At 36.4% G+C, this 20,843-nt stretch overlaps 1 protein-coding gene across 1 annotated transcript in view; it reads right to left on the bottom strand.

Moving 5' to 3' along the window:
• Positions 1–20,399, bottom strand: part of SEMA3C (semaphorin 3C) — a 152,098-nt gene extending 131,699 nt beyond the window's left edge. Inside the window, exon 1 of the mRNA XM_038181280.2 lies at positions 20,376–20,399. The gene's annotated coding sequence lies outside the window, so the exon portion shown is untranslated. The remainder of the gene's footprint in view (positions 1–20,375) is intronic.
• Positions 20,400–20,843: the final 444 nt, after the last annotated feature.

Genomic DNA, 20,843 nt, shown 5'->3' with positions numbered 1-20,843 from the left:
CAGAGTTGACATTAAGCACTTGTTTATGTTCTCCATGTGAATGGAAGTTAAAGATATATTCAAATGCTTCCCTTGAAACAAGCAGCAAGAGAGCAAAACCAAGATTTGTAAACCTTTATTATGAAAAAAAAAAAAAAAAAAAAAAAAAAAGGACTAATTAAAAGGGAGAGGATGTGTGGGACAGAGGGTATTAATTCTTAAATTCCTAATATGAATTTAAAAAATAAAAATTAAAAAAAAAAATAAAGCACTAAAACCTAAGCCTCTAACATTTTGGATGAGTGTTATAGGTTGTGAGAATGGGAAGAATACAGAGATATGCTGTATCAAAATGCAGACATGAGAAAAATTTGGGATGTAAAAGACTTGTCTCTTCTCCCCTCCCCACCAAAAAAAAATAGAGTAGAAGTTGGATCCCAAAACATGCTGTAATGACTTCTGCTAGTGTTGGTGAATGCTGGAATGTTTCCCAGAAAGACAGAAATTCTTCAGTCTGGAACAACAAAAGTTCTTAATAAACAAATGTGCACTATGTAGGGTTTTCAGAGCCCTGAAAGACTGGAAGCCTCAGTTCTGCACTTCATGAACAGAGACAGATTCATGACCACACCTTTTGGGTGTCTCAGGCAGCAACTGTCTGTTTTAGCCTGTTCTATCAGGTATTACAAATAGCATTATAGTTTAGCATTATAAATGTCTCTAAACATAATATTTGATTGAATTATCCTTGTTTTATGGATTCTTTCAATTCAGAGTGTCTAAGTTATTTTTTTGACTTCACTGTTTACTATATACCAAGGACGCATTTCATTTCCATGTTTCCCAAAATTATGTAAACTATTAAATATACATGGATTTTATGAAAAATACATGAAATCTACTTCTAAATCACTTTTGCTAAAAATGTAGAGAAAAAAACAATTTGACAAGAAGAATACAAATGAGTTTTGGATAAGGTTTGGATATTCTCCAACTTGTCAGATTTTTTTTTTTTCCTATTGGCGTATGATGGAAAAGTACTAAAATACAAAAGTAAACTATTCTTTGCAAAAACTGGTAGCTGAACTTAAATGTTCAATTTGGTCTTTTTGTCATCTAGTTAGTTTATGAGGAATTATAATTATTTTTAATGAATTATGTAGGGGAAATGTTTAGGATCTTTGAATTTCAAGCCACTTCATTGCAGGCCCAGTGCATTAAGAACTGAAAAGGCAATGCTGCAGTTGACACTAAACATATATACATATATATGTGTATGTGTTATGGTGAATCAGTAATTCCACTGAGTTACGAGCTGACAAATAATTTAAGTTAATACTTGCATGTATTTAGAAGAACTAGATACCTTCCCCAAGACAATTATATGTCATTATCTATTCTAGAAATCCTGCCAGTAGAAATTGAAATAATGGAAATCATATCAATGAAATTCTGCATCTGCAACCTCACATTTTTCACCTTCCTTCTGCTTTAGAAAGAATACCAAGATTTTTGTTAAATTAATCAAATTTCAAATATTTGAAATGATACAGCTGAACTAAAGTCCAATGAACAAACTGAGTCATGAGCAATGTATTTGGCATATTTATTGGGAATAGGTGGGAAGCAGAAATCTCCATGACTGGCATGACTGGCATCTTTCATGAGCACTGCATTTGCTCCACTTATGGAATGACCTGTAGTCCTACTTGAATGGATACAGTTATATGCTTCTGTGCCTGAATAAAATCATAAAATGTTCATTTTTCAAACATAATAGCTAATGGATCTCCCTTCCGCCCCCTCCCCCCCATCATTTTTGCTGTGATTATAATTATTAACTACCTACTTGGAGATCTCAAGCAATAGATGGTAAATGGAAATTTTCAGTTACAAATAAATAATTGGGTAGTAATAGTCATTATTACGTGGAATTACACTGATGGCTGCTGTGACTTTCTAGTACAGCAAAGTCTGATGGCTGGCTTGAAGGTCAAACAATTCCATCCAGAGCATCTAAACAAATTTAAGATTCAATTGAATGTGGGTATGAAATGGTGTCTGTATCTACTTGTGAGCAAGGAGCCTTCTGACAGCCTTTGTATTAGGAGCAGGCTCACATCATCTTTTAATAATAGTGGTAATAGTAAAAAGACAATGTTTCCCTTCTGTTTAGTTCTCTCTTTAGCACACATATTACATATCCTGAGAACACATGAACAGATATTAGGTATAGGTTTTCAGGTTTTCCAGCAGTTTGCCAGTACCTTTAAACACAGAACTACTTCATGATATTTTTGTTTTTAATTATTTTTTTCTCTTAGAAGAAATAACAGTTATCACTTCAAGAGTCACTGGTTTCAATAGGCCAACAGAAACACTTTCCTTTAGGCTCTTTTGGGGAACTGCTCCGAAGGAAATATACAGCCTTCTATATGCTTCATACTTGTACTCAGGTGACCCATTCTCCTATTTCTGCTTGTCCTTAGGACAATAGCTCTATTTGGGTGGAAGCAAGTCAAAAAACAAATGAGATTAGATGGAATTATTTTATATTCAGTAAGGAGAGGAGAGGAGAGGAGAGAAGAGGAGAGGAGAGGAGAGGAGAGGAGAGGAGAGGAGAGGAGAGGAGAGGAGAGGAGAGGAGAGGAGAGGAGAGGAGAGGAGAGGAGAGGAGAGGAGAGGAGAGGAGAGGAGAGGAGAGGAGAGGAGAGGAGAGGAGAGGAGAGGAGAGTTTTTTTTTTTTTTTAATTTAAAACCAAAAATGAATATCAAACTCTACTTCAATTTTCTTCTGTGACTTTGATCATTAATTCCTGTGTGTCACAATTTAACCTTCATTCCTATGTGCCTTTACCTCCCACAGAAAATGAGGCAAGAATACTCCCTCAGCACACCCTTTTTCCAGCTTTTCCACAAGAAAAAAAATAGGAAAAGGAAACTTTTCACAGAGAATTTGTTTCTCAATATGTACTTCACCTAGTACTGCATTGCCTTTAGGTAAATTCTTAAAACTAATCCATTATGACTCAAGCAAACATTGAAGAGTTTTTAAGAAGCACTCAACAAATTCCAATAACATCAGAACATAACTATGTTTTTATGTTGTACAAATCTACTTTGTGTGAGATAGTGTCGCACATTTACTGCATATCTGTGAGACATCCTTTCAAATGAAGAAAAGACTTGAATTTAACAACCTGGTTACATTTGAAAGGAGTTACCATAGAAAAAGGAACTTTTACCAAGAGTATTTTCTATCATATTTCAAACTCTCTCTCTGTGCATTCAAAGAACAATTCTGATATGCCAAAAAAAATCTTTTAAAGTGCAAATGAATATTTGTGAGCCACCTCAAACAACCTCAGGACTCGCTCCTACTTATCTTCTTATTTGGGTAATGACTGGTTAAAATAACTTTTGAATAATGAGGACATTATCAAAAATCAAGTCTATTCACATAAGATGCATAAGAAGAAAAAGGGACTCAAGTTGTTGAATAGATCTTCCATTCTGAATAGTCTGTCAGACTCTATTTACATCTAAGAGAGGATTTTGATTTCCTAGTTGGTTTTAAAATACGTATTCACTTTGTAAATATTTAAAGATGTTAATTTTCTTCTTCTGTGGTAGAAACTAATTTTGGGCAATAATCTTTTTAAAGCATCTTTCTTAGTGTAAAAGTATTCTGCCCCTATCTCCTGACTACTTCACACCTTGTTTTGTGGTTTGCACAGGTGCACGGTGATGTAAATTGCAATCAAAAGAGAATGATTTATTTTTTAATTTTATGTTTATATTCTCTTTGCATAACTGCAATAAGTGAAAGACATTATTACCATATATAGGGTGAGCAGATTCTTATGACAGAGAGCACAGAATTTGTACACGGATCAGCAGCTGTACACAGTGAGCAGATGTCCCTCTGTACACAGCTCAAATAGAAGTAATTTTTATATGGGATGTGCAAACTTGAGGGAAACAAAAGAACAAAAAGTTCTATTTGTTTTTACTACATAAGTTCCTCCTGGAGCAGTATATCTTCTTGACTAATATTATTTAAAACAAACAGCCAGAAATAACATTGAAGGGAATTCTGGTTAAAAAATTTTACTTTCTGAAAAAAACAAAAACAAACAAACAAACAAAAAAAAACAGGCAAAACATCTTGTTATCATCACGCATGCTAAAGAAGTAATAAATAAAATATGTTTTACTAGCACTTACACACTTAAAAAGTGCATCAAGAAAAATAGCCTATATGTTTTTAAATTAATATATTATTAATTTTTATTTTCAAAATAAATTCAAATCCTTTGGTATTTAATGTTTACAGAAACAAAAAATGTTCCATTCTTAAGATACTGCTTCAGGTCCCTGTTACTTAGAATCTGCATTTTCTTTGGAAATTTCTCTCTGAGGAGGAAACAAAATCTTCCAACTTATTAAAGCTGGTGCACTAGATCAGGAAAGCTGTATTCTATAGCAAATATATGAAAGTATTTTCTCATTCCTTGTGTCTGCCTAAACTATAGATTATATCAGAACATCAGAAAAATTATGTTGTTATCTGCTGGGGAGGGGGGAGTTTCGATGAAATAAATTATACTATATATTATAGCATAGCATCATATCATAGCGTCATATCATATCATATTATATCATATCATATTAAAATATATAATATATAATTCCTATCATAAAGGAGTGCAATGGTTATGTTGCAAATTACATTCATGTTAGTGCAGTGTTACTCATTTGCAGTCACTAGAACTGTCTCTTGTCAACACCTTTGGCACCTGAGAAGTGAACTGAACTAGATCCCAGAATCACAGCATGACTTAGGTTTGGAGGGGTTTCCTCTTGTTCAACCCTCTCTCAAAGCAGGACCAACTCTGAAGTCAAATCTAACTTCCAAGAGAGGTGACATCACTCCATATTCTGTCAAATCTTGAAAATCTCTGAAGTTTGTGACTGCCATCTCTGAGCAGCCTGATCCTGAGCATTTTCTCTCTCATAGCAGAGTGTTTTAACTCATGTATAAGTGGAGTTTCCTGACATCGTCATTGGCCTGTCCTTTCCTTGATCACTTCCTGTCCTTTCACTGTGCTCTTGAGAAGCAAATTTGCCTGTCTTCAAAACTACCACCTATGTAGTAAAGTCTGCTGCTTTATCCTTCTTCATCTCTTCCATTTTCTAGTTGTTTGCTCTCCCTCAGTGGGCATGGAGCAGGGGAGGAGGAGTGAACATATTTGCCCAATTTGTGCACAAGAGGATGGTTGCAGCAGGGTTAAACTTTCCAAAAATCATTTTTAAATGGAAAGTTTAAGAATCAGTTTTGGTTTCAGGAACTGTTTGTACCAGATGAAACTGTTTCAGCACATCCCTGATCCGAGCAATGATATGTATTTGAATTTGTAATTGAGGGCTGTGATTTATAGAGAAAGTATGTACAAGTAGTCTATGAATGAATACCTCACTGGCAGCCTGACCAACTTTGTGTAAGGGAAGTGAACTAATGAATATGTACCATGTGTTTAGCTTGTGTAAGTGGAGGCAATCCTCACTGACTTCAGAGAAGCTATCCTTGTTTACACCAGCTAGGGGCTAGCCTTGTGCATATAATCTGCAGCTGAATAAATGCAGATGTTAGCATTATACAAAGCTTACAGAGTTTCAGGTTACTTTTGTTAAACGAGGCTTCTAGCCCACAAGTTCAGATTTGGCAGCATTGAACCGCACTGCTGTCTGAGAAGAGACGTAGGTTTGGAAGTGAACATGGCATTCTGAGCCTTTGGAAAGCATAAAATAAAAATGCTCATATATCTTAACTGTACAAAAAGTCTTGCAAAGCAGAGAAAATCAGAAAACGAAAAAAAAAAAAAAAGAGAGAAAAAAAGGAGAAATCTGGAGTCTGAAACACTGGAGTGAAATATGACAGGATAATTTGAATACCTGCAACTTCATACCCTGCCTATCTATCTGCCTTTTCCAAAACACACACAAATAAATGCACTAACTATAGCATAGGCATCTTAAGGATGTACTAGTCTACCCAAAACATTTTTTTTCTTCATATTTATTCAGTATATTTACACCCATCACCGAAAACACCGGGCTTCCTGCAAATATTGACATTATCTAATGAGAGAAGCCTGTGACAAAATCATCGTTTTTGACCAGCAGTTTCCCTTAAGTCCATGGGCGGGCTCACATAATGAGGTGTTACCCAGCAAGGAAAGGGTTGCAAGAACTAAACTTTTAGTTACTTAACAGCACTGGTAAGAGTTTAAAGCCCAGGAGGGTGTGCTAATTAGGCATGAGGGAAATAGTTGTCGTGATGATGTATTTCAGTTCATTAGGTGAATATACAGTATATTAAACTTGGCTGACTTTTTTCAGCAGTGTTTGCAAACAAATCTTCTGGGATAAACTGAAAATGCATGATACTGCTGACTACAATCTTACCAGGCAAATGTGTTTTGATACAAACTAACAGATAGAAAAGTTGCCGTAGCTACCTCTGTACTGTAGCACCCACAAATGGTTTCTCATTTCCACGCCAAGGAAAGCTGGGCACTTGACACAGAAGGCAGACCGCGTCTGCCTGCCTATGTGCCAGCTGGAATGACTGATGTATCGAGATCCCAGGACTTGCTGTAACTTCAGGAGACATGTAGGTGAAGATGCAGCCAGTATCTTTACCATCACATATATGCTGATCAGTATAGTATAATTTCTGAAAGATTGTATGACTCATTCTCTGCCATTTATTTGCCATTTCTCATGTTTATTTATCAGGAATATCTCTATATACAATCAACTCAATCATAAAGCTCATATAGAATTAAAAACCAGCTTTGTTTTAATGAATTGTGAGATTGAAATTGTAGTCGTGGTTTTATTTCTGCATAGAGTGATTAAATAAAGGTCAGTTCAGAGAAATCTTAAGGCCTGTGTCCTGCAGTCAGTTTGAGTTGCTTGGCAGAGTGAATCCTTGTGAACTTATATGGATGTACTGAACTGACCTTTTTCTTTTCTCTCTCTTTTTTTTTTTTTTTTTTTTTTTTTTTTTTTTGAGACAAAATAATTGTTTTGCATTGCAAGAGACCTTGACAGTGACATTTTAACACAAATGGGGGCGGGAGGAGAGGGCGAGGGGGGGAATATGTCTTAAGCAGTCAGCAATTTTTTCCAAAATGTCATGTACTTCTCTTTCTGCCTTCTCCTCCATTTCCTGTATGGTTTGCTGAAGCATTTACACACTGGAATGGATTCACTGGGTTGGCTGGATTTACTGATGAAGATAAAGACAACCAGATCTGCAAAGAATTTTATGGTTTCTCCCTCTACTTTTCCCACTAATAGGAGTTCATTTCCAGCCTAAGTTACAGAGTTACAGACAGATCTGAATGCCAAGCAGGGACATGCTGTATTCATTCCTATTCTTAAATAATTGCTCTGTGTCTTTGACTTGGTTGCCTTGACTGTAGCTTCCTGTGCTGGTAGCCAGAACACCACACAATTGCTATAAATCCCTCTCTTTGATCTTTGGCTCACAGTACACCTTATTCTGGCTTTTCATCTAAAGGTAGCTGTCCAACCTGGCATCCCTGCTCTTTCTTACAACATTTTAAAAGCAGTCTCTCACAACTTACATGTTGGCTTTTACAAGGAACATGTCAATTATTCTTTGCAGCAACTTTATTTTAATAGTGCTGTGAACCTTTTCCTCCTTCATCTACATTTTGCCTGTTCACATTTCATATTCTCAGGACTACATTCTCTGTCCCTGAATAAAAGTCTTTACACTGTGTATTATAATAGTTATACAATTATTTCTGAAAGCAGAAAGTGTGTCACTTATCTTCCTTTAACCTGTCAGGTGTCCATCCTGAGTTCCTTTAAAAGCAAAGTGAATCAATACGATCTAATGAAGAGTGATGACATTGCATACACTATACACAGGAACAGGAATCCCTGACAAATGCTCTTGTTGGGGCTTTGGAGGAGCAATGTCAAGAGGAGCTAAAAGCAAGCTGGTGAAATACTCAGATATTCATTTGGGGTATTATCTTCATTCTCTCTTACAGCAAGACCAAGCCTTGAGCAAGCATTTACCCTTTCTCATCAATTCTGATTCATAAGAAAGAACAAGATCAATATCCCTGGAAAACAACATAAAATTATGCATCCGTTATCTAAAAAATATGTGAATACCAAATGGAAGGCACTGTCACTGTGGCTGCTATTTGGTGCAATGTAACGTTGAATTCATATATAGTGTTTCAGTGGTGGGTGAAATAGTTTCTGGAATAAAAACATTTTTAACTAACACAGAAACCAGTATGTACAGTGCATACAAAGCCATTGATGTTATCAGAGTGGTTCTGCAACACCCAGAAAATTAATCATAACAAAACATCCTGTGCCTCCTTAATGTGGCAGTATGGCTGTTTTACTACAGTTTTTAGCACAAATTTGAAACTTTTATATTAAATTCCTAAGCCTCTGTCACATTTTTTGAATAAGCTTTTGATTCAACAGACAGTGAACCTGCAATAATTTAAGAATACTGAGGGTAAAGTTGTTTATCTCAGATGTCTCAAAACAATGAGGTAGAAATTAGCCCTTGAGACTTTTTGTAGAAAATACAGCTGTACCAGTTTCAAATGAGGATGCCACGTAGTTGTAGAAATGCACCATATGCCATTTATAGAGAAGCCTAATGCTGTCCTATCCTCTTCATAGTACTACACCTGAAAATATCTAGGCATGTAAATGGTAACTTCTTTTTCAGCTGAATGGCTGTCTGTCATCACTGAAATATGACAACTCAGTTCAACAGTGAAAGCTCTACTGTGTAGCCATATAGTTATTATCAGAAGTACTTAACACATCACTACTTTGAGTGAATTCCCACAGGTTTAAAGGATGCTGAACTGTACCTTTTAGGGTGAGTCCAAAGGAGGACCATGAGGATGATCAAAGAGATGGAGCACCCTCCTGTGTAGACAGGCTGAAGGAATTGAGGTTGTTCAGCTTGGAGAAGAGAAGGCTCCAGGTACAGCTTTTAGAGGCCTTCCTATAGGGGGCCTACAGGAAAGCTGGGGAGGCACTCTTTGTCAGGAAGTATAGTGACAGCACAAGGGGGAATGGCTTTAAACTAAAAGAGGGTAGGTTTAGATTAAACATAAGGAAGTTCTTTATTCTGAGGATGATGAGGCACTGGACCAGGTTGTCCAGAGAAGTTGTGGATGTCCCATCCCTGGAAGTGTTCAAGGCCAGGTTGGATGGGGCTTTGAGCAACCTGGTCTAGTGGGAGGTGTCCCTGTCCATGGTGGGGGAGTTGTAATTAAATGGTCCCTTCCAAACCAATCCATTCTATTATTCAATTATTCTGTGAACTAATTACTTTCTTCCACAGATAAAACAGTTCCATGGAAACATAAGCAGGGTGGGGGGAAAAAAAATATATATATTATATATATATATATAAGAAATTGGTTGGAAAGGGGTAAAAAGAGAAAAAAAAAAAAAACACAACACAAAAAAACACCATAATTCAGTTACTGTATGGTTCTATATTTCATAATCTCTGTATTCATAGGCATTAAGGTTGAACAAAGGTATGGAGCAGCTTTCACACAGAAACAACTACTGAGTAGGTTGGACCTCCTCAACCTATGAAAGAGAAAAAAAAAAGCCATAGAAAGAGGAGATAGGGATCTATTCCTGTTCCTTTTTTTTATTATTTTTTTATTTTTTTTCCCCACAGTACAAGAGAGACACATCAGATGTTCTCCCTCTACTACTGTATAGTAGTAGAGAATTTCAAAACAAACTAAAAGTGGTGATTCTTCATGGAAAAGGTTTTATGACTGCGGAGTTTTTTGCCAAAAAAACATTGTTTGCAAAGTATTTATATGAGTTTACAGACAGTTTGGACAAGTGCTTAGAAAACAAATTTGAAAGTAGCTGGAGGCAGACAGAGTATTATGGGTGAAATATCATACATGTTTTCCCTGATCCCCTTTTTCCTTATATGTTCACGTGTGGCCACTTTTGGAGACATTGCTGGGTTATACAGACTCTTAAACAAGTATGGTTGTTTTTATATGTGATGAAAACTAGATGAATCTTGGATTTACTTACCTGTTGTGAATCCATCAGAGAATATGGATTTTCCAGTTGTATGGAGTTTAGAAAAAAAAAAAAAAAAAAAAAAAAAAAAGAGTTGCAGACTGGGAATACAATTTTGTGTTTCAACACATCTGACCAGGGAGTGTTCCACATGGAATGTCTGTAAGAGGATCCCTTTTCTTGCATTTTATTTTGTTGTCTTAAGAGAGTCAGTTTAATACAGAAGTCTAGTGTAATGTGCCTGGGGATATTGAATCACAGCAGACAGACATATAGGAGCTCTGAAAATGAAGAATAATAAGTAAGTCTTCTTCAAACTTTGTAATTAAATTGATCTTACTCTCCTCTGGTAGTTTGATGATGACCCATAAAGCTAGATGAGACATAAAGATGATCATTTGCCATTATTAAGTACCCCATAATTTATTTAAGGTCTGATCTTGAGAAGTGAAACCACTCCTTTTAACATATGAAGACTTGCAGAATTGTGGGGCTTAGCACTTATCCAAATTGGTGATTAGCAAGCATAGAGATGTTAGCTATATGGTCCTTGGCAAATTCCAACTAAATGAAAGTACTGTTTATAGTGATGCCTACATTTTCCCTCTGGTTTTATATAGATACACCATTTTTCAAGTCTCCTCCCAGAAAAGTAACATGCTGAGTAAGTCAGAATGATTCATGCTTCATACCCTTTATGTGGATGTATTCCAATGAAACAGAAATCCTAAGAATGACTGCAGTTCTGCAGAACTGAGCTATACTAGATAACTATCAAGTGTAATGCACTAGCTTTGTATAAGGGATCCAGACATATAGTAATTTTTTCTCATGTATCTAATATACAGACAGATAAACAGACTCCACTGAATGGCTAAAATCATAGCCTATGACAATAGATCCTGGATATTGTGAGTATAGAAGAATAAGAACAATATTTTCTTAGAGCTCATAAAATGCTTCATGAGTTTCAGGGAGGAAATGTTGGAAAGAAGAGCACTTCTGATGGAGAAGGGATCCTCACAGGAAAAATGAAGATCATTTATTGAACCTTCCAACATTTCAAGGAGAAAAGAAATTAAATCACATTTTTCCCCCGAGTACTGGCAGACTTTTCCTATATGCTGATAAAAGGATATATAAATTTTGCAGATGATGGGATGTATCTCCTATGTTGCCAGCTATTAGCATCTTGACTGTAGACAGTGCAGTCAGCAAATTCAATAGGATGATGTCAGTTTACCCCTGATGAGGTCTGGGTATGATTTTTGGAGCCTTCGTAATCTGTCTGGACCATAGACACAACCATATAGTTCACATGACATCTGGATAACTTAAAAAGCTCTTCTGGATAAAACCCTGCCTTGTTACAGTAAAATGTTAGGAGATGGAGGGAGTTCTTAAAAAAAAAAAAAGCACCCTTGTTTAGAACCCATCCCAGGAATCCTTTGGCTACTGTGACATGATTTAAGATCTCTTAGCCAACCTAGGTATGGGCCTCATCATTGCATCAAAGACAGAGGAATGGATGTGGATTTCTGCTGGTGCAGGACAAGAGGGCTTGCCCCATGTGGGCCATGAGAGCAGCCTGCTCTCCATCTTTCCTGTCTGACTGACTCAGCGCTTGTTTCCATAGCAGTCTGAGCTTGAATGCAAGGAATGCTGGGGTGTGAACAAAAAGGAGCATTTTTGCATTACCCTGTTATTCCACTGCTGTGACTAGCACTTGCATTCCTCACTTCTGTGAATTGGCAGCCAGTATTGATATAGACTTGTACTTTCAAGCTTGAGTTGTTTTTATTAACAAAAAAAAACAAAACAAAACAGGCAGCTTTTAGGAAAAAAATATATATATAAATATATATATAGAGAGAGAGAGAAGAGGGAATACAATAATTCCATGTAGTCAATTTCCATCTGTCTGGCAAAGGGGCAAAAGATTTCAAGGTGCTTTTTCATAAACCTGTGTGCATGACCATATGAATTCTCCAAAATGTTCAGCAGAAAGATGTGTATTGTGTAAGTTTTGTGTCTGCTTGGCAGTTGCATTTGGTTCACTTGACAAATTGCACTGATACCTTGAATATATAAGGTATTGATACTTCTTGAGTTTTATCTTACTAAGAATTTAACTCCCACTGAATCCCATTCTGTTCCAGACATCAGGTAGAAATTCCTGTGAAACCTACCTAAGTAACCTGTTCAACATGAAGTTGTAGTTGTACATGTGAGATGTGAGAGGAGAGGAAGACTGGAAGGGTAATAGAGGGAGGAAAACGTTCCTGCAGAATATTTATTCATATTTTTAATGAAAAAAAAAAAAAGAAAAAGAAAAAGATGAAGAGTATTAATTTGGTCTGGGGATTAGAGAAAGAGAAACAGATGGAGAATTTGATTTGGCAAAATTGGAGACCTTCAAAAGTTAAAATAAAATAGAGTTTTTAAGTAAAAGTAGTAGTTAAAAATATAACCAAGTATCTGAATCATTAGTATTTTCTCAGATTAAAAAGAGTACTGATTGCTATGTCTACTCTGAATTCTTAATTGTTTCTTCCCTGTGCTTTTGATAGCACATTTATTTGTAGTCAGCAACACAGTTTCCAAGATACAGGAGTGAAATTTTTTAACTGTCTTAGCTATGAGACCTATTATTTGTATAAAGGTTGTTAGGACCTTCCTTCGTTCCCTAGTACAAGACTTGCATGTTTAAAAGCTAAACAGAAATTAAAAAAAACTCATATGCCAAACAAAATGTAAATGGTTCCATGACCCTGTTAACCTTCTTAAGCTGACGTTTGTTATTACCAACTCTGCTTATGCTTAAGGGAAATTGCAGCTTTTTTTCCCTCTGCAAACAGTTGTTACATCTTGGGTCAAGCCAGTTGTTCAAGGTCCAAATAAAGAGGAAGCCTGATTTTGTGGTATGAGTCATCAAGTTTATGATGCAATTGGTGTCTTTTTGGTTGGGACGGGAATTTTGAAGGATAAATGAATGAGCACAACGTCAAACTGTGTAACCAGTAAACATACGATGTTTCTGGCCATGGCACACGGGAAAGACCAGTGACGTATATACTGAAACTTTCCACAGATAATCCAAATTTGAAAAATGTCATGCTCTTTTTTTTTTTTTTTTTCTGATAGGATCCCAATAGTTTTTTTTTGTTACTGTGTTGGGCTTTATCAGGTCATCTAAGTTTATTTCATTTTAATCCGAGTTGTGAAAAAAAAAATATATATATATATATAGAGAGAGAGAGATAAAAAACAATAAACAAAACAAAAAGTACTTTGATTCTTAGGTATGCCTATTTTGGATTTTATCATTATATAATACATAAACTTGTATCCAAAATACAAACGTGAAATTCTTAAAATTGTGTTTTTTAATATATCTTCCTGTTTTCTCATTTTTTTATTGGGTCAGCTGTGATGAGAACTGTAATCCTTTGTCTGGTGCTGTCTTCATTTTTGTTTTGGTGATTTAGCTGGCAGATTTTCAGAAAATATGTAGACATGCAGAGCTGCTTTCAAGGCACATAGTAAAATTTTTAGATGTTTATCACAGAATCACAGAATTTCTAGGTTGGAAGAGACTTCAAGATCACCTAGTCCAACCTCTGACCTAACGCTAACAGTCCTCCATTAAACCATATCCTTAAGCTCTACATCTAAACGTCTTTTAAAGACTTCCAGGGATGGTGACTCCACCATTTCCCTGGGCAGCCCGTTCCAATGCCTAACAACCCTTTCGGTAAAGAAATTCTTCCTAATATCCAACCTAAAATACCCCTGGTGCAACTTTAGCCCATTCCCCCTTTTCCTGTCACCAGGCACGTGGGAGAACAACCTCCACCTCTCTACAGCCTCCTTTAAGGTACCTGTAGAGAGCAATAACATTGCCCCTGAGCCTCCTTTTCTCCAGGCTGAACAAGCCCAGCTCCTTCAGCCGCTCCTCGTAGGACTTGTTCTCCAGGCTCCTCACCAGCTTCATTGCCCTTCTCTGGACTCACTCGAGCACCTCAATGTCCTTCTTGTAGCAAGGGGCCCAAAACTGAACACAGTACTCGAGGTGCGGCCTCACCAGAGCTGAGTAAAGGGGGACAATCACTTCCCTAGCCCTGCTGGCCACACTGCTTCTTATACAAGCCAGGATGCTGTTGGCCTTCTTGGCCACCTGAGCACACTGCTGGATCATATTTAGCTGACTATCAACCAATACTCCCAGGTCCTTCTCTGCCAGGCAGCTCTCCAACCAATCCTCTTCCAGCCTGTAGCTCTGCTTGGGGTTGTTGTGCCCCAGGTGCAGGACCCGGCACTTGGCCTTGTTGAACTTCATGCAGTTGACCTCAGCCCATCAGTCCAGCCTATCCAGATCCTCCTGCAGAGCCTTCCTACCCTCATGCAGATCGACACACGCACCTAACTTGGTGTCATCTGCGAACTTTCTGAGGGTGCACTCAATGCCCTTTTCCAGATCATCGATGAAGATATTAAAGAGGACCGGCCCCAGCACCAAGCCCTGGGGAATGCCACTAGTGACCAACCTCCAGATAGATTTGACTCCATTCACCACGACTCTTTGGGCCCGGCTATCCAGCCAGTTTCTAACTCAACGAAGCGTGCGCCAGTCCAAGCCAAGAGCAGCCAGTTTGTTGAGGAGAATGCTGTGGGAAACAGTGTCAAAAGCCTAGCTGAAGTCAAGGTAGACCACATCCACAGCCTTTCCCTCATCCACCAAACGCATCACTTTATCATAGAAGGAGATCAGGTTCGTCAAGCAGGACCTGCCTTTCATAAACCCATGCTGACTGGGCCTGATTGCCTGCTTGCCCTGCAAGTGCCGCGTGATGACACTCAAATTATGATCTATCCTGATTTCACTGGGAAACAACCATCCAACTAGGCACCTGTAGGCCACTAGGAACTGATTTGTTTCTGCATATCCCTGCTACAAATGTATCATAAACCTAGCCTTTGGTCCTTACTACTGTAAATATTTAATCTCATTGTATTTATACACTATTGTGCAGGATGCCTGGATCAGCTGCCTCTCTTGGGGACCTATTTCATGTATTTTGCATACTTCTATATTTTCGTTCAGCATGACTTTCATGGGTCACTAGTGAATACTGTGTCTGCGAACAAGTCAAATCCTGTAAAAATATCTCCTCCTTCTCTAATTTTACTTGACCTTTTCCCTTAGCCTTCCTACAGATATGATAAGGGAGAGTGATAAGAATGATCCACCTGGGTCCTTCCCAGAAAAGAAGTCCAAAAGCTAAGTTAAGTCACCTTAGCCTCATCAAAGAGAAAAGAGATGAGTGAGGAGCATGTGGGCATTCTTCAGAGGACCAAGTCAAGAAATGTTCTGTCATTGAAGGAACTGCCTCAGATCATATCTGGTGATCATGCACTCACTCCATAGCAGAATCCAAGACTGGGCCTTCCTGCCTGCCTCCCCACAGACTCCCTTCACCTATACTACTCGTACTTAGTATATCCATCTCTAAGCAGATTGCAAAAGGGAAAGAATCTTCTTTAAAAGAGAGGCATGGACTTCTAGCTCTTCTCTCCCCACAGTTGTATCCAGAGGTGTGCGTGTAAACTCTTGTTGCTCCCCAGAAGATTATGCAATGCTTCATTCTCCCACTGAGGTATGTTGTGTTTTCCATCCAGTATTTGCAGCTTACTGGGAAAGTGTTACCATTAATGTGCAACAGCTTTGTGTGTGTGTGTGTGTGTGTGTGTTTGTTGGAGAAATTTTCTTTATGTTTTCATTTGGATTTATGCTTATGCAGCCATACTGATTGCTCCAATAAAAACTAATCCATAATCTTAGCAATGCTGAATTCATCACAAGCAAATATGTGCCAAAATGTACAACATTTACTTGGACTACTCTGTCACCTTCTTCACAGATGTTGGTAGTGTGATGTGAGGGCAAGGAAAGGGTATGGAATACCTGATATGGAATTTTCTATCTTATTCTAAAACAGCTGACCTGATAGCAGTTCTTCTGTCTCTTTTGAAATACCATCCAATTCAGATTTGCTCAGCAGTGTTCTGGGCATATTTTCTTTCTCATGGCCATATCTCAGAAATCATAAGAACTGGAATGTGACATATCTGTCACACATGCAATGTGTACTAATTGCTGCTAGCCTACTCTGAGCTTAGTGGCTCAAATGTACTATGGAAAGCAAAGAAGCAAAACCAACAACAAAAAACTATAAATCATGTTTTGTTACAAGAAGTATTTCATAGTATAACTTTAGGATTAAATCCTGAAGATTGTAAGTACTTTTATTAAGATGTTAAAGACTCAATATTTTAACTGGAATTCAAAATCTGAAGTCCTCCCTCAGCTCATTTTTAATAAATACCAGAAAAGGTCTCTCTGCCTTTCATCATCTTCAGTAGTGAGCTCAGTACGTCATTGCATTAAGACGTAATTCAAACTGTCTTGCTTTGTGCATTATTATTTAAGTGGAAGAAGCTACAACAAAAAAATAATAGAAACAACCCTGAGATGTCTGTAAGTTATAACATGATGACAGAAAAGAAAATCCCTCACAACAGAATATAAAAAATCATCTTTTCTTTTTGATCCAATAGCTTTCTAAACCTCATTCCTAGTTGGCTTTTACCTTTTTGTAGCAGTGGAAATACTCTCCAGTGCTCTTTTATTCTCAATATTTGTTAATGATATGCTCATTTTCCTTAACATTAAGACTAAGTACAAGATGGCCTAATTTTGAAGAGATGCACTAACCAAAGCCTGTGAATGTTAACATGCAGAATTGTTGTTAGAACATATTACAAAGGATAACTAACGCTAAAGTACAGTAGTGCCCAAAGAAGAATACTTAATTATGAAGAATACATGGTAGAAAATAAATTAGTTGGTCTCCAGCTAGGTTAAAGACAACTCTGTATTTCAGTAGAGTAGCTAGATCTAAATCATTCCAGACTTACTGAGTGTCTGCAATGGTGCTTTGTTTGTGTTGTTTAGAAAATTATTGCCAAGTCAGAGATCTGGAGCTTATTATAATTATGTGCATGATATATACAATAAAAATAAAATAAGCTGATTGAAATCTTAACCAAAAAACTAGAAGCAAAAAAATGTCTCATTGGTCACAGACATAACAAGAAAAAACAAGCAACTCTTTGTGTAAGCAGTGTCTTTGAAAAATGACTTTTTATATTTATCATTACCATCGTACACATGGCTGTGAGTTGTTAATTTTTTTTCTTAAGAAATTGCCTTTAAAAACAGTCATTGTTTTGACAAAGAAGTCTTTCAGATATGCCCTGTGCTTTCAAAGGATATTTTAGCTTTTTCCTTCAGGAGTGACAAAAAAAAGAAATATTGTTGCTACATATTATACAATATGTAGTATAAACAGTTCTAGTATAGATACATACTTGGTAAGACAACTAAAGTAACACATTTATAAAACATGTCCCAAAATCACAGGTTTATCTAATAAATAAATAAGTAAACAACAACAATAACAAAGATTTAACAGAAACGGAGAGAGAACAATTTAAGAATGTGTGGGAAAATAAATTTGATTAAGCTTTTTAAAAACCCTCTAATTGTTCTTGATTTGACCTCGTTCCTCATAATTTCTGAGGTTGAAAAACTGTATTTTTTATTTTTAAGATTTTTCTTTAATGTTTGCAGATCTCTGTGGATAATGAATTATGGCCAATAGTAGACTAATGTAAGTTAATCCTTAATCTTTGCAATGCTGAATTCATCATAGAAAAAGAAGTGTCAAAATGTACAAAATGGATTTCCATTTTGCTTGAAACTATCACTGATAAATCTTGATATACTTTCTATAAAATTTGGAAAGTTTATTTGTATGTTACCCCTTCAACTTGATGAGAAAATTGGTCTGTCATTATTAGACATCAAATTGTTATTTCAAACAATTTTTATCATCTTATGAACCAGTCCAATCACTAACTTTTGAACCCATAATTCTCTTTTTAATTAATGTAAAGATGTGGATAATAAAATGATCAATGCCTGCAGTAAAACTCTTGTATCCAGCTATTGCACTTATTTTAATCGCTAGTTCCTGAAACCAAAAGCTGCACTGATGATAATTACTTGGTTGAGTTAGGCCCCCATGTAACATAAAGTTACATCTGCCTCTGGGATAAATAACAGAATCTTTTCTAAATGATTTCCAAACTTCATAGCTCAATGTTAAGATGAGTCTTTTTCAATCATCTCAGGTAGCATTTTTTGTCCAGTGACACTTCCAAAAGGAAAGCCAGCTACTTAGGGGATCTTTTAGTTTCTGAATTTTAGGTAATAATAGAGATTCATTTTACTATTCAGAGTGGAAGAGGAACTATTCTCTATTTATCCACTCTGCCTTTGAAAACAAGTGCTTTCTCTGATCATCTGAGGTGACTTTTGACTCTGCCAATCCTGATATTTCCACACAGATCTCTTTAGGGCTGAACTTAGAAAAAGGTGATATGGTTTTCATTACAGTTTTGTAGGCCATTCAACTTTTCTCAGCTGCAGGATTTTGTTGTTGTTGTTTTTTGTTTTAATCTTTGTGAAATTTTAGTCAGAGAGAGATGGAATGACACATTAGTTGTAAGAACATTTTTTTTTCCAAATAGTATTTTAAAATAAATAAATAAATAAACAAACAAACAAATAAATAAATGAGTTTGACTATGATCACATTTTTGTTTTAAATGAATACTCTGAGGAAGAAAGAATTACTGAATTGGTAATTTTGAAAATGACCAATTTAAATCTAGCTGAGAAATACAAATCTAATTTGTATTACTGAGAAATTATAAATACACATGCAGGAGAAATTAGCCCTTAGTTCTGTTGCTAAGTACAATTTTTGTTTTCTAAAATACTAATTTTGGTGTTGTAAAATAACATGATAATGCAAGGGACAATAAATAACAGTATGTGCATTTTAACACATTTGCCTTAATGATTCAAAATTTTTCTTGCTTATTAACACTTTAAAATATCTCTCTGGCTCTTGAGAATTGGGATGTCCTTGCCCCTCTTGGACCCTGCTCTTGGCAATTATTATTATTATTATTTGGCTGTGTGTCAGACTGCCCCTTGCCCACATCCACAAGGATGCTCATAGGCATCTTAGAGTGCCTGCTCTTAGAGTTGAAAGACTTTTGGGAATGTCTTGCACTATTTTTGTGATCACTGTGTTTACCCTTTTCCTTCTCTGTTTTCTTATAGCTTAAAATTTTGTCTTGACCTGAGAGACAGTGGGGAAGATCATCGTCTGCCACTAGGAAGAAAAAAATACTTTGTTGAACAAAGGAAATTTCAGAGATGAGGGTTAAGTGCAACCATTTCTTGAAGCAAAGAAGAAAGATAGTTGGAAATTAAAAGAATTTTGACCAAGTAACTTGCACTTCATATCATACATAGTTAAAGAATTAACTGCTTTTAAGGTTAATTTGGTTAAGTCTAAATATGCAAAGTCTAATGATAATACTAAGAAAAATATGATAAAGGGTTTGCTTTAATTTTTCCAGTCACAAATGTCATGTAAGGTAAGTCTTATTTCCATTCTTCTACATGTGTATCATATCTCATCTGCTTACTACACCTTTAGAAAAGCAAGTGATACCTAGCATGGGTTTGGCATTTCACTCAGGCAGGTTCTAGAAGAGATAACTGTTCATGTGCACTGCTGTTATAGAACATAAGAACTGCAAAATATAAAATCAGACTGAAAACACAAAGACTGAAAACACTCCATATCATCTGTCTACAATTCAAACAGAATCTAATACAATTCAAATAATTCTATCTTTTTTTTTTTTTTTTTTCAGAATGATGTTTGACAAACTTTTGGACTCTGACAAGAAATAGGCTCTTCAGGTTACTTTCTGTCTTTCATAAGCTGATCTTAATAAAATTTCTATGCATTCACACTTACAAAAGCTAGCATAGCTTTTACACAAGCCAAGCAAGAATGAATTAGCATGTTTTTCTTCCAAAGGTATGTTTTTGTTCGTCTTTCTCTTGGTTATAGAGATAACACTTTCTCTTTGAACTTTGTTTAAATTGGGTGGAATATTTAATTCAAAATCAAGAAGTTAACCTGAAATTCTTATGAATTTATATATAATCTGGTTATTATAAATCCTGCCATTACTTGGAATAAAAATGAATTTGCAAAGATAAGACACACAAAGCTAAATTGTTAAGAGACTTTCCTTCCTACCTGAAAGAAATAAAATTGTAGTGTTCATCTGGGAGAAAGACAGAGCCAAATACATATGCACATTGCCTTGCTTTCCTTTCTTTCCTGCCAAGTATTTCTCCTTCCTACAGCTGGCTGATCTAATGGAGGCTCAAAGCTGACACAGGAATCATACCCCAAAGGATTAACTGTAACATTTAGCACTAGCTCTGTGCTGGGGAAAGTACAGCTCCATACCTCTCTTAAAGGCAAAATACTTACAGAACTCTCTATGTACTGTGTCATCAAACCAGGCAAATTTCACCCCCACCCTGAATATTCAGTTTCCTTTCCTTTTTTAGGCAGTGAATGTGTAGGAAGTAGGGTGAGCTTCTGGCCTGAGCCACTCCCTTCCTCTTTTAGGCTGTGCAGCTGTGCATTTGCTTTTATGAACACGTGCAGATAGACTTGAACTTATTTTGTCTGTACTCCAGGGTATGTGGATGTGAG

Source organism: Anas platyrhynchos, chromosome 1, assembly GCF_047663525.1.
Source record: "Anas platyrhynchos isolate ZD024472 breed Pekin duck chromosome 1, IASCAAS_PekinDuck_T2T, whole genome shotgun sequence".
Lineage (NCBI taxonomy): Eukaryota > Metazoa > Chordata > Aves > Anseriformes > Anatidae > Anas > Anas platyrhynchos.
Note: the sequence above shows the minus strand (reverse complement) of the source record. Positions and strands in the feature narration are given on the sequence as shown.